The sequence below is a fragment of the Haliaeetus albicilla genome, chromosome 16, assembly GCF_947461875.1.
Source record: "Haliaeetus albicilla chromosome 16, bHalAlb1.1, whole genome shotgun sequence".
NCBI classification, from domain to species: domain Eukaryota; kingdom Metazoa; phylum Chordata; class Aves; order Accipitriformes; family Accipitridae; genus Haliaeetus; species Haliaeetus albicilla.
The window spans coordinates 893,669-907,919 of NC_091498.1; the positions used below are offsets into that span (position 1 = coordinate 893,669).

Below are 14,251 nucleotides of genomic sequence, written 5' to 3' on the forward strand. Positions count from 1 at the left end.
GAAGCAGTAAAATTAGACTCTAAAAAAAGGTACTTTCCGCTTTGTACGCAGGAAACCTCATATACTGCACGTACCCTTAACAGAGAGCACAGTATCACTATGAGTCTTGAACCAAGTTAAAGATCACTTGCGCTGTCTCCTCCGTTGAGCCCCTGCATGCCAGCTCAGCGAGCAGCAGGCTCCACAGCTGTGCCAGACAAGCACTGGGTAGACCACTAGGAATGGGGAGACACGTGCGCTGCCTCGCTCAAGGGAGGTTTGGGAGAACAGGTAGGACTTGGATCTCCAAGGTGCTGAGATTTCACTGGGGCCAGGAGTTGGTGCGTAGATAGGTGCTGGCTGGCATCAACCCCCTGATCTTTCCCACCGGTTAGCAGGTAGTGAACGTGGAGCTGGAACCAGTGTGCACTAATCCTGGGGCTGCCAAGGAGAAAGGCTGCACAGTGACATCCTCAGCGAGCCAGCTGTCAGTGGAGAATAAATACAGCCCTGAGAGCTGCACTGTGCCCCAGGCTGCTGCATGCAATTTGGAGGAGTCAGAACAGCAGGATGCTGCTGTTAACCACTGGCGGCCCAAACAGACACCAGTGTCCCCACAGACTGGCTGGCTCGCTCCAGCCTGACCCCAGCTTGCCTGTGCCCACTTGCTCCTGATCCCAGCCAGTGCTGCTGCGGCTCGGTTTGGGGTTAGCCATGACTGCTGTCATGGTAGGGTAGCACGAGTGGTGCCATTGGAGAGACTGTGGTGTACCCTGAAACGTTCAGCGCCTCTTTGCTGAAGTCCCGCTCTGATGGGACAGCCTGGGCTGCGCTGCCTGTCCTGGGCTGTCCCCCCCCAGCACACCGTGTGGAAGCTGGCAGGAGCAACCTGCCCGCAGAGCTGTGAGTGCTGTGCCCATCACTGGAGTGCCCCTGTCCCGGGTTTGGGATTGAGGTCCTGGGGCTGTGCCCATGACCCCACGGTCCAGCTGGCACAAGAGCTGCCCCCTCCATCGCCTCTTGGGCTGTATCTGGAAAAGGCAGAGCCTGGGGGGGGCATGTAGCCGAGGGACCAGCTCTGCAGCACAAGAGCACCTGCCCCAGGTCACCCTAGATGCCAGTGTCTGTGCAGGGACCTGGCCTGCCCCAGTTGTCCCCCTGCTCCCAGGTATGTGCTGTGGGGGCACAGTCACCTGCCAGCTGGGAAATCTGCTGCTGGACAGGACCAGCGCGCGGCTGGGATTTGCCCTTCGCAAAGATGGGCAGTTCCTCTGCACAGTGGGAGGGTGAGGCAGGGGTAAAGGGACAAGGGTCCCTCACCTATTGCCCCCATGGCACAGAGCTGCCCCTGCAGTGCAGAGGGGCCCCTGTGGGCAGGGGGTGCCCTGGGGAACTGTGGGTGCTGGGCATCCCTCAGGCTCATCCCTGGAAAATGGGATCATCCTGCAGCCCTCCGTGGGAAGGTGCCATTGCTCTGCCTGTAAAGGGCCCGTAATTTTCAAGAAAACTCATTTTGAAGCTGACTGAAGTCTGTCAGAGCAAATTAGTTGCAGTTTCAGCTAGCCACTTGTTTCTGGTTTAACCCTGGGAAAGCAACTGGGCTACAAATGTTTACCTTATGAGGTAAACCATCAATATCCTTGAAACTTTGATTAAAAAAAATACTGGACTAGAGCATCTTGTGGGTTTCTTTCTTTTTTTTTTTTTCCCCTGATTCGTTTCACAATATGCCAGAAGCATGGCTTGAGTTAGGGCTTTGGCAGGGGCTTTTATCATGATGGATATAGTGGAGGATAGAAAAGAAATTTGGTTATCAGAGGATGCCAGAACTCAACTTCCTAGCACATACATTTAATAATGCAAAAGTTCTCCTTTAAAGGTCTCCTTAGAACAAATCCTAGTCATCACAAAATCCATGGAGATAAATTAAATTACATTTTAATAGTGGAGAACTCATTCCTGGGCCGGGCGCAACAGTGAAAGTATGTTCTCTCTTAGACAAAAGTAGCCTCATCTCCCATCAAAAATCTGAATGTTACCATATGAAAAACTTAATTGGAAATAAAACCCTGGAGCTCCCAGGGCAGAGGCACTATGAGAGGCTGTCACGGCTGTGGTAGCTCTCTTGCCAACATTACAGTCACCGGAGCATTATTATTCTCCCCCCTTGTAAATGAAAAGGCATCTCGAAGAGACAGCATCTAATACGCATTTGCTGGAACTGCATCGGGAAGCGGCTGGCCACAGACAGCTTTGTCCAGCATAACCTAAGCTCTTCCTCAGGGAGCAAAGATGCAAAGCAAGGAGAAGCACTGCGCTTCCCACACACGCTTCGTGTGCTTCGGAGCCCCACAATGGGCTCCGGTAGTGCCTGCTCTGCCGCCCAGCCCGGCTGAAGCATTCTTGCCTTTGCCTGGGATCATTGTTTTCTGCTCTGCCATCTTTTAAAGCCCGGCTCAATCCATTCTCTTCTTCACGCTGTCATCTTGAAGATATTTAAAACGTGTACAAACGCTTCCCATGCAGATGCAGATATTTAAAGTGGACGGTGTGTGCAATAAGAGCCGCAGTACGGGGTGATGTGGGGTGATGCGGGGTGATGCGGGGTGATGCGGGGTGCAGGCTAGGCCAGCCTCACTTCGAGGTCCTGCGAGATGAACACTTCCAAAAACTGAAAGAAAGGGGAAAAAAGGCAGAGAGAGAGAGAGAGTGGGAAGAGCTGCCGCAGCTCTTCTGCTCATCCCTTGGGCCGAGCTGTGGGCCTGCTGACTGGGGCTGGGCTTGCCCCGTCATGGCGGCCGTCCTGCCCTTCACTTCCTTGTCTTCCCCTCGTCCTCCCCGTCTCGGCGTCCCCCTTCCCTTGCCCCAGCCCCAGGAGCCTGAACCCCCGCTCTCCGCCCTGTCTCCTCCATCCCCGAAAGCAGGGCCCGGCCCCCCGCGCTGCCCAGCCTCCTCCCTGCAGCTCCCCGCAGCACGCGGGGCTGGGCCTTGCTCCTCTCAATGTCTGTACAATTACCAAAATCCCTCGGCAGAATTAGCTCCTTGCAGAGCACTGCATTCAATTAATTATATAGTTTAAAACACAATACGTAGACATATCCCATCCACACTAGCAAAGCGTTTGGCTCCACTGGAAATCTCTGAAGAGCCGCAGTGCAGCAGAAGGCAGGCCGTGCGCACAGGCCTAGCCGTGCTTCCTCGGCGTAGTCACGGGGGATAGTCTTTAATTGTAATTAAAATAATTATAGGTGTACTGCAAACGTCTCGGAGAGCACAGCGGAGTGAGCACATTTCTACAGCTCTTGCTGCACAAGGGTCCCCTCAGCGCACGTTTTCAGCTGATTTATTTGGGCTGGTTTCAGTACAGCGATATTCCTATCTGCCAGCATGGGCCTGGACTGACGTGTGCGGCTCCCTCCCCGGGGTACGTGTGTCCGCCATTAGTGGGGACGCAGGGACAGGCACTATTCGCCCTCCAGTGCCGCTTCGGTACAAGCCGGAGCACTGGTGCCAGTGCCGTGGCCCTTTGCAGGTCAGCGGGAATGTCCATCTCACGCCTGTGGGGGTCCCAAATTGCCCCGGGGTCCCAAATTGCCCCAGGGTCCCGAAGCCACCCGAGGGTCCCCAAACCACCCCAGGGTCCCTCCTGCCGGCAGCCTGCTCTCTGCAAGCACACGGCTGGGGCGGCAAGGAGCTCAGCCAGGGGCTCACCCTGGCCCCAGCCATTCCTGGACCCCATGTCGGTCCCAGAGCCAGCCCAGCCGGCCGTGGGTCTCCGCTCTCTCTGCTGCAGGTTACTGACGGGGGGACTCGGGACTCCCGAGGTCACCAGCCTGCGTCCCCATGCAGCCATGGGAGCCCGCAACAATTACAAGCTTCCTGCGTGTCCTTCCTCTGGGGTTTTGTCACACATGATGTCTCACATCTGGGATTCAACCGGTTGGTGGGGATGGTAGTGCTATTTCCATGTCAAGCTGTAGCTTTTTTACCCCCAGCCGTTTCAGGGCTTACAGCTATTGTGTGGTTTTTTTAATGTTGCAAGAATTTATATTGGGAAAAAAGTGCCTTTTTTTTTTTTTTTTTTTTTTTTTTCTTTTCTCAATGCCTTGGGAAATGTCATCCAGCAGGAATGTTCCCAAGAGTTGCTCGTGGCTGAGAGGAGGATGGGCTCGAGCAGGGCCCCGCATGCCCAGCTCCCGTCCCTCTGCCCAGCCTCCTGGGACTGGCTCTCTGGGCTGTGGCTCCCTCCCTCGGGCACCCCATCCCTGCTCCCCAAACTCTGCCCCGTGCTCCCGGGGAAGTGGGGCCAGCCCGGCCCTCTGGCAGCACCAGCTCCTGCTCCACTGCTGCTGGGTGCAAGAGCAGCGGAGGCAGAAGGGAGGGGGCAGAAGCCTGGAGAGGGACAAGCTGTCCAGAGAGCCGCTCCTGCTGCAGAGGCTCTCAGTTTTGTGTCCTCTTGGCTGTGCCAGTGGCCTCTTCCACTTCCAGCTCTGGACGGAGTTACAAGAAATGCTGGAAGTCCCAGCCTGTTGGGCTTTTACGCAGTAGGGAACGGATAAACTCAGAGAGAGACAGCAGAGAGCAATGCCTGGGGCCATGCGTGGGGTAATGCTTGGGGCAATGAGCAGGGCAGTGCAGTGTACGAGCCCAGCCTGCCCAGCACTTGGTGTGAGGAGCGTGGCAGCCCCAGCAGGGCCGGGGCTGGGAATGGAACCGTGGCCCCCTTGCCATAACCCTGCCATCCCCCCCCGCCCGATGATAGCGATGCTGGGTAAGAGCAGCAAGGCACTTGTGCTTCAGCGCTGGGGGGATGGCTCCACCTTGCAGGTGTGAAGTAAGGTGGCCTGCCCTGGGACTGATACAGGGATGGGGCAGGCACTGGCTAGTGGGAGCAGGCATGGCTTGGCTGCGGTTGTTGTGTATGGCCTGATGACAACACACCTCAAAAATCCAGCCCCAGGAGCAGGTACCAAGGGAAAAAAAAATAATAAGGAGAAAGAAATAGCAAGGAGATGCCAGTCTGCATCTCCTTCTCTTCTGCCAGGATCCAGAGTGGCCCTCCACCCTCCTGCATGCCAGGGGATGCTGGAGGATGCTGGGGGATGCAGGTGGAGCAGCTCCTCAGTGGGACCCCCATGCCCAGGGTGCCCCTATCATCCCACCACCACTGCCCTCCTCCCCAGCCTCAGAAGTTTTGTAGAGGAAATTTTACAGAAAAAAATTGTAGCAGCTCCTGCCTCTACAAACACAGTGTGCTGCTGTCCCTGCCAGAGCTCAGTGCTGGTTTGCCTCAAGGAATCTGTGAGATCCGTCCTGCTGTGATCTGTAACAATATTGGGATTAAATTAGCTTCCCTGAGCTGCAGAGGGGTCAGTGTGTGAGGCCCCCTGGTTAATCCAGCAGGCCAAAGAGAACAGAAGCCTCCCTGCATTGGGAAAGGAAAACAACGGGGTCTGTTTGCAATCCGTGAAGCTAATTCAAACAGCATTCCTCAAACAACAGGGGAAAAGGGCCTTCGAAGCAAATGAGAAAGGAGCATTTCCCAACATGCGCATAACGTTGCTCCTTGGAAAGAGGCAAAATATCCAGCCTGCACGGGGTGCGGTGTCAGAAAACCTGGCAGGCGTGAAAGAGAGATCCTGAAAAGCAGGGTAGGTCACTGGGGCGCACACGCAAACTCTGCCTCCCTGCCCCATGCCTGGCGAGCACAAAGCAAATCATTCTTGCCGGACCCCTCTTGACCTGCCCATGCGGGCACAGAGGGTGCAGGCAGGCTGCCTGTGCCACGTCTGGGATGGGATGGGGCATGCGGATCTCTCTCCTCCTTCACCCACAAAGATCTTACGCAGAAGTAATTTTCACAGCCCTGCAGCTCACAGCGGCTCAGCACCAAACCAGGGTGACCTTCCTGGGGACACTCCCAGATGGAGACATGCTTCCTGGCATGGACCGCTGCCAGGCTGCCAGAGCCGCCCCCTCCAAGCAAGGCTGGCGAGCAGTGCTGTCCAGCCAAAAGCCCAGGCTTGCTTGCTCTGCCCAGAAGAAGAGGCATGCCTGGGTGATCCTATCAGAAAGTCAGCTCCCCTTCCTCTCGCTCCCACATCTCCCTGTGGAAGGCATGATCCTGCGTGCCCCTGTGCCTGACCCCCCAGCGTGGCTTGTGCAGCCTGTGTCAGGAACTTGATAGTTGTCTTTGCAACCAGAGCAGTTGTTTACGCAATAAGTTAGGCACTTGGGATAACTGTATTACCGGGGAGTGAGGACTGCAGGTGTTCAGATATTATTAAAAACAATTGCCCAGGCTATCAATCATTCTGCAGGAGATAAGCCTTCTGAGAAGCAGACCTCTGTGTCCACGCAGGGAGCAGAGAAGCAGCACACCACAGGTTGAGCTAGGAGAGTCAGAGACAACTTTAGCACGTTCTTGCTTTCCTTCTGCTTCCTCGGCGAGCGTCTTTTTTGCTTTTTTGCTTATGCTGAGATATTATCAAAGGCTGATGAGGCACCAGGGATGAGTAATGCATCCTCCGTGCCAGCTGAGAACTTGTAGGCACTGGTACCTGCCTCTGCACACAGGGTTAACGTTGAGGGTGCAGAGCCCTGGGTCTGACAAAAGCTGCGGTGCTCAGCGCCGGAGCTGCTGGGTGCAGAGCCCTGGGTCTGACAAAAGCTGCGGTGCTCAGTGCCGGAGCTGCTGGGTGCAGAGCCCTGGGTCTGACAAAAGCTGTGGTGCTCAGTGCCGGAGCTGCTGGGTGCAGATCCGCTGCCTGCGCCCCAGGGTCCCCCCTGCCCTCAGCTGCATCCAGAGGCTGAGGGACGCGGCTCCTGGCAGGAGGCAGCTCAGCCCCAGCCTGGAAGTCCCCGTAGTCCCCGGGCAGGGTGGGCTTTCTGTGGAGGAGAGGCCTTTCCCCTGGCCAAGAGAGGCAGAAGGGGATGCAGGGCAGGAACCGGGGAGGGGTGAACTCAGACCAAAAAATGGCAGGTTTTTAATGGGGGGTGGAACCCTGAATGGTTGGCTGGGGTTGGCGCTTCCTCTGCAGGAACGGGGGAGCGAGGGTCTCCCCTCAGCTTTGTGCAGAGCAGGACACGGAGCCTGGCTGGGGAAAGGCTGGAGCCAAACAGGCAGGGTGGCCCAGGCTGGGTGATACCTGTATATGCAGGATTAGACCTGCTGCTTGCTTTTCCACCTAATGCGACCAAAACTGGTGAATTCAGGTGGCCTTTGTCTGCTTTGGGAATGTCCCACTGCCCTGGGAAAACCCCGGGCTGCCGGGCACCTGCTCAGCAAGGACTTCTGTGGGTGGCAGGGAAAATCTCCCAAGTCAGCAGCTCTGCTTTCAATCTGGAGCCGCTTGGCATTTTTACCCTGCTAAAAAATGGAATTTCATGTCCTTTTGTACAAGAGAGAAACAGCCAGTTTAGGATTAATTTAGGATCAGCCTCAACAGCCATTAGCTAAAGAAAACCAAAACGGTAAATTAGCTGCCTGTCAGAAGGGGAAGAAATGTGGCACTTGATGCTGGATTTATTGTGGAGGGTGTTAAGGCAGGATTTAGTGTGATTTACTGTCTTCTGCAATGATACCCTCTAACACCAGGGAGCTGGCAAGCACATCTCCTTTGCCTTCAGTCAGATATACTGCTCTGTTCACTAATTATTGATGTGTCCGGTAGCCCTGTTCTTGCAGCTGGGTTTGTCAGCATTTCCATTATAGAGGTCTGTCTTTGGGGTTTATTGCTCAGTTACAAACATTTGCTCCAGACTGAAACTTGATCTACAGCTGCCAACTGGAGTTGCAGTGGTCTGAGAGAGATTAGAAAGAAAAAGGTTTCGCTATTCAATGCAACCATAAAATACAAGATCCTTAGTTCATTAGATTTTTCACTTTTGCAGTGAACTAAGTGATTTTGTCCCAGAGCAACATTTGATGGTACTTCAGAATTTCCTAGAATAGAAAGTAAAAAAGCTCCAAATATAAATAGGTCTTTAATATGGAGACTTCCAATAGTGACCACTTAGCATCTGCCCAATATTCAAAACACATTCACTAATGCTCCTGTGAGATAGCAATGATCTCAGAAGATATCATTTATGAGTAGGAAACTAGGGACATTTAATGAGGTGCCAAAGAAAATTCAGGATGAATAAAACTTCCATATACATGTGCATTAACACAAACACAATGCAAAGGAAAAGCTGCGTAAAGGGCGAATTTTCCTTCTTGCCTGTTCTGGGTTACTTTACATCTTTGTGTTCATACCTGCCCCCACACAAGCGCTGTGCAAAGCAGGCAAGTGTGTGAAGAACACAGATCCGTGAGACTCTCCAAACCCCAGTGTGTCTGGGGGGCTGCTCTATGCCACATCCTATATCCTAGCCCTCCTCTTCCTCGGCGCTGCCAGTTCTGGACCGAGTCCCACAAGGCGCTCTAGGGCTCGTGCCAGCAACTGCCGGGGATGCTCAGGGACCCATTGTCGGTGCGGGCTCCTGGGCAGTGGATTATCGAAGGGGACCTGCCCTGGCCCCCAGCAAGGGACCCAGGGGAGGATTCAGGACCCACTGTAGAGCCCGTCACCGCCTTTGGAAGAGCCTGCGCCCTCCAGCTTCCAGCTAGGAGCCCTGCAAGCTTGGGGAGGATCAAGTGAAGATAATGCTGCTTCTCATTGCTTCAAGACTTTTGTAAGCACTGCAGGGTGACTCACCCTGCTTGGCACAGGTGTCTCACCCATCAGCATGTTGTCCTGTGATGTCCCTAGGAACACTTGGAAGCCAAGACAGAATTTTACTCGTTATACAAGAATTACGGCATCTGCTCGAGTGGATCTTACACCTAAAATAAATACTGAAATGTGTTCAGATAGTTGGAGAAGCTGACCCACAATAGGGGGAAGGTGAAGACGGAGCATTCAGTGCATCTCCTTCTGCAGCTCCCCAACTCCTGCCTATTGCAGGTCACTGGTTTGAGCTTTAAGGAAACTACCTCGTGGTATGGCCGAATAACCTTCAGGCAGAGAGTTTACAAGACATTGCCATTGTTTTTTGCAGCACCCCTCAAAAAGCACAGCCTGCAAATTACCTTCAGCTGGAGAAAGCCAGAGGCAATTGAACAAGGAAAGTGTCAGAGAGGGGCAAGCTTTCTGTCTGAGATTCCCAAGAGCGGGAAGGTGAACATGAAGAAGCAGTGACCTCCTCCCCAGCTGCAGAGGCCGAGAGCGCAGGTCGCTCAGCAAAGCAGGGAGAAGACGTACTACATCCTCATGTACTGAGGGTGATGGTCTTAAATGGTAAGGAAGGGAGGATGGGGCAGACGTTGCCATCCCTCCCACTGCGACCTTGTGTCCTCCCAAGCCCACCCTTGGGTGGGAGTGGGGGCCCCGACCCTGCAAAGCAGGAACGTGCGACCTGCCCGTGCTTCCCTGGCCTCTCAGGGGCCCCAAAGGGAAGCCACGACCCTCCCCAGAAGGCTGCTGGGGTCTGTGGGGCATGGCACGCCGAGGGGCTGGCCAGCAGCTTGCCACACAGCCGTGCCCCTGGGACCACCTGCTGGGGCACCATGGCTCTCGGCAGAGCCCCGTGACCACGGGCACCACATCAGCCCCACGAGAGCCGGGGATGAGGGTCAGTCACGCGCAGGGACCCACTGCTGCCGGCCACACGGCACTGGCGACTGCTCAGCAAGCAGGCAGACACCGATGCCTGTTCATGACTTGTACAGAGAGACACCAGTGCAGGGTCCAGCGCGGCTCCATGGCCGTGTGCCCTGGGAGCACCAGCTCCCCGCTTGAGCCTCCCGGTGCGCGGGGCAAGAGAGGGGATGGGGGTCCCCTGCACTTCCCCATGGGCTCCCCTGGGGCTGGGGCACTTCTGCTTCCTCCACGGGCGACAAGCAGGTTGGGGCTGCCTGCTGCCGAGCGCGGCCGGGTTGGAATGGCATCGCACACCAGAAGGCTGGCGAGGGCAAGTTGCCAGATGCTGCCCGGGCTGGATCCTGCTCAGCCCGCCAGGCACGGTGGACCTCGGGGAAGGTGCCTGAGCCCTCACCATTCCCCTGTGCGTGTGTGCAAAGCAAGGGTCCATCCCGCGTCCCTCCTGGCCACCCCAGTTAAGGCAGAGAAGGGAAGGGGAGCTGGCGACGGCACGGGGAGGAGAGCTCCTGGGCTGCTCAGGTGTGATGGAGGGCAGGTATCCCTGTGCAGCCTCACCACAGTCACGCTGTTTTCCTGAGCGTGAGCGTTTCCTCCAGCTGCACAGCCAGAGATCGAAAAAGAACCAGGCTTTCGAGCTCTTCGCCTTAGTGCCTTCCCCCCTCCAGAGGATAATAAGCTGCTTTTAATATTTGACATGTTTATTAACAGATGCAGTTGTGACAGCTGATGACTTCATATGCCAGTTACCACTGAAATGTTAGTAATAACTCGGAATTAACTGTCATAAATAAAAAAGACTACAAAGACAACTAGATGGTGTGTCACTGCAGTAATTTACTGAGACCCCGTTGGCTCTGGATGCAACGCTGGAAGGTCCTTTGTGGAGCTCCAGTCCGGGTTTTGCAACAGTCACAATATTTTGGCTGGATATTGTCTTAGGAGGTGGTACTAGTGGGGTGGAATTCCCTCATGCAGGAGTTTGCACTAGATGCCTTTACAAAGCTGCATACTCTGGTAATAATAATAATAAAAAGCCCCTACCCGGTGGATGGGGATGGAGTCTACGGCATTGAGACCAGGATTTATTAATGTGCAAATTGCTCTGATATGATCACATACTTTCTGCTTTGCATACGCAGGGAGCAGCGTGGGCTGATGGAGTATGAACTAGCCTGGGCGATCTTTACGAGCTGAAAGCCTGCACATCACAGAAGGGTTTGTTTCTCTGCGCAAAACCTGGGAAGCTGTTAGAAACCTGCTTTAAAAAACAAGTGAACAAAATACCCAGACCCAAACGCACCAGACTTCTCCATGAATTCGCCATGAATATATTTTTCATTTTTTTTGACAGAAACGTGCATGTAACTTTCTCTGGAGGAACCGAGGATTTTTGTAGTTGGTCTTGTAGTATTTTAAAACTGAGAAACCAGTAGAGTCTTTTCAGCAGTGATGAGGGAGTGACAAGTCAGAGGTAAGGGTTTCAGAATGCATGTTTGTTTAGATGAAGCTTTTGCAATGTGGGCTGCTAATGAGGAACGCAAGCCTTGTCAGCATCCGACTTGCGGGTTTGCCTTGTGCAATGTGGATAATGAGTTCAGACAATGAAAGCTGTGAGAAATCACAGCACGATCTGTTAGGATCCCCATCTCCCCCACCCCCAAGGTGCGTGGGGCTTTGCAGGGAAGCTGGGCTGCTGCGTGCTGTCCCCTGCCACTGTTTTACCTTCCCAGACCTGGGAAGGGGACACGGAGAGCTAGTCGCAATATTGATCAGTTCGCTGGAGCTTGTTGCTGATACTGGACCAGCCCCAGGGTCCCGCTGGCCGCAGCGCAGACGCCGAATGCTGCGCAGCGGGCTGCAGTGCCCTGCCTGCTTTCCCACTGACTTCCAGAGACGGGAGCGTGCCCAAGCTGAGCAATGAGGGGACGAGGCAGTTAAGCAGTTGCTGTCTCAATATTGTCGTGGCTGTGCCTAACTCAGCCTCCTGCAGAGAACGGCACCCATGGGGGCACAGCAGGCACCCGGAGAGTGCGGGGTAAGTACGTACTCCCTGAGTTTTCGGATGGGGGATCAGTGGGGAAATGGTTAACAGCGATCATGGTAATAATTAGACATCCGTGTTAACACCCCATGCTGATGTGCAGGGGAAGTGCTGCTGGGCTGCCGAGCCTGTGGGTTAGCGAGGGCTTGGGGCTCGCTGCAGCACACTCCCGCAGCGTGGCAGGGATGCAGCTCCTCAACAAGGGCTTGGGTCAAGGTGATGTTTCGGCCGCCGTCCTCCTGGTCCCCTGCGCCGACTGAGCCAGGGTGCTGCCAGACGTGGGTGCGGGCAACTGCGGAATGGTCACCCCTGGACTGCTGGGGTTTCTTGTAGGCTCAGGCGTGTGCGTTCCTTTGAGTGGCCCTGGAGTGAGGGGGTGTTCAGGTGATGCAGTTTGGGTTTGAAGGGGTGTCTTACAGTAAAAGGCATTAAAGTACGGTAATACTGGCAGAAGCAAATGTTGCATGACATGGCAGGCATGGAGCCTTTGCTCTCCTGCACAGGGGTCGGCGTACAGTACTAGTGCAAAACCCCCTGTTACCTGAAGGTCCGTGAACTTGGGGCAGTGCTTACAGTGCTGTTTGTGGTGGCCAGGTTTATGCTGAGATCCCATGGGGACCCAGCACTTGCAGTGAAACATATGCCTGGAGTGTTCTCCAGTTTGAATGATTTTGTCCAAAGTCCATCCATGACCCTGGAGCAGGTGAGATCCTGACTGCCTGATCATCTCATCCCCACTGCGGGGCCAGGGTTACAGAGGCTAGGTGGGAGGACAGTGGCAGCACGACGGGCCTGGGAATGCCGGTGCTGCGACATGCCTGGAAATCACCCTGGAAAAAAGGCTCGTTTCAACTGGATCAGCACCCCGGCCCTGGCGTGGCTGCTGCGAGAGCAGCAGCACCACCCGGAGGGACTCAGCAGGGAGCAAGCTGGGGGTGCAGGGGCATGGATGTGACCCCCTGCGTGCAGCCAAAATAAGCCAGCCGTGCCAGCACGTGCAGACAGAGGCAGATCAGAGCATAAACCCCACGTTTCCATCACCCGAGCTAGGCTTGAGCTGGCAGAGCCGCTCTCTGCCTGCAGTACAGGGCCATGAGCCTGCAGTGAGCACCAGAGCTGGGGGCCAGGTCAGCCTCCCCTGGCCTGTGGGGATGGCCCTGGGTGGGAAAGCGGGGACCACGCAGCAAGAGGTGGGGACCGGCCAGTACAGACACCTTCCCCATGGCTGCACGAAGGCGATGCGCCATCTCCCCGAGGACAGAAGTGCCCGTCTTTGCCTGAGACCCTGGCAGACGCAGAGAGAGCCTTCCAGCTGTACCCACCAACAACCTGCCTCCGAGGATGATCCTCTGGGATTGCAGCTTCCCCACATGCTCTTGTGCAGCCAGGTGGCGTGGGCCGGCTGCAGGGTGTCCTTTGTTGCAAACCTCCCTGAGCGATGCCAGGCTTGGCAGACCTCACACCGGGGTCCCCCTGTCCTGGTGGTGCAGGTTGCTGTCACCCCTCAGAAAGGCAGAACTCATGTGCTTGTGCCAGGCTTGCAGCAATGACTAGTCTGGAGAAAACTCAGGCTGCCCTGCTCCCTCCCTCCCTCCCTCCCACCAACCAAAGCCCTGTCCTGCCCAATGCCCAGAGCTCGTTGTTTTTCCCAGTTGTGTTTTCTTCTGCTGCTGAAATCGGTGCTGCTCCTGGCTCTGCAGGGCTCAGGTTTCCCAGGCAGTGACGTTTCGGTGGGAGAGTCAGTGCACCGGGAATCCCTGCAGGAAGCTAACACTTGGCAGATGCTTCCTTTGCACATGGCCAAGCAGAGAGCCCCAGGTGCTGTTTAGGGTCTTTGCCCCAGGCTTCATTGCTGCTTTTGCCTGGAGAAGCTGTTTAGCACAGTGGCTTGTGACTCACTGGGCTCCTGTAAGCCCTGGCTTTAAAAAGCCTGCATTTAGGGTCAGTTGCGGAAGGTTGCTCTAAGCCCTTGTTTGGTCACACTTACACTGAAATAGGAGGGGAATTGGGTTTGAGCTGAAGGTGTGCACACTCGTGTAGGATGAGAGCCTTAGCAGCCCTGGCTGTGCTTCCCATTTTGCATTAGACCCCCCTGCTCCCAGCACATTCAGGGTCTCCAGGAGTGGGGGCTGTATGCTAACATGGTGTGTATCCGCTCTGCACCTCTCGGGGAATCTGCTGAGCATGTTGCTGCACGGCAATAGGGCCTTTAGGGTTGTTGAGGAGCCCTTTTGACGGAAGAGTGAGGTTTTCGGTGCCCTGTTCTGCATTGCTCTGAAATGGACTGTTTTGCAATTTCTGGTCTGAAATTTGCTTTGGTTGCTGCTGTTCTAGCGCCTTTTGTCCCTGGTTGGCATTTGGTAAGTGAGTTCTTGAACTGTAGGAAGCTTAAACCTACCTGACATCATACCTAATAGAAATAGGTTTGCTTTTTCTCCAGCTAAACCCCCAGGCAGCTTCCCAGTCTGCGGTACTGGAGCTATGCCTGCCGGGACAACTCCAGTATGTTTTCAGATGCTGCTCTGTTTTTGTGGAGAAGCAGCACACACCGAGCCTGCAGCCTGCTTCAGGGCTTCGCTGCTTC

At 55.1% G+C, this 14,251-nt stretch overlaps 1 protein-coding gene across 5 annotated transcripts in view; it reads left to right on the top strand.

Moving 5' to 3' along the window:
• Positions 1-14,251, top strand: part of RSPO1 (R-spondin 1) — a 28,902-nt gene that overhangs the window by 2,368 nt on the left and 12,283 nt on the right. Inside the window, exons 1-2 of one of the 5 annotated variants that reach the window (XM_069802838.1) lie at positions 10,582-10,640; positions 10,766-11,097. The exons of 1 other annotated variant lie outside the window; for it this stretch is intronic. The gene's annotated coding sequence lies outside the window, so the exon portion shown is untranslated. Of the gene's footprint in view, positions 1-10,581; positions 11,098-11,272; positions 11,662-14,251 lie in introns of those variants that run through there. 3 more of the 5 variants (XM_069802839.1, XM_069802836.1, XM_069802841.1) reach the window with 3 other exon arrangements.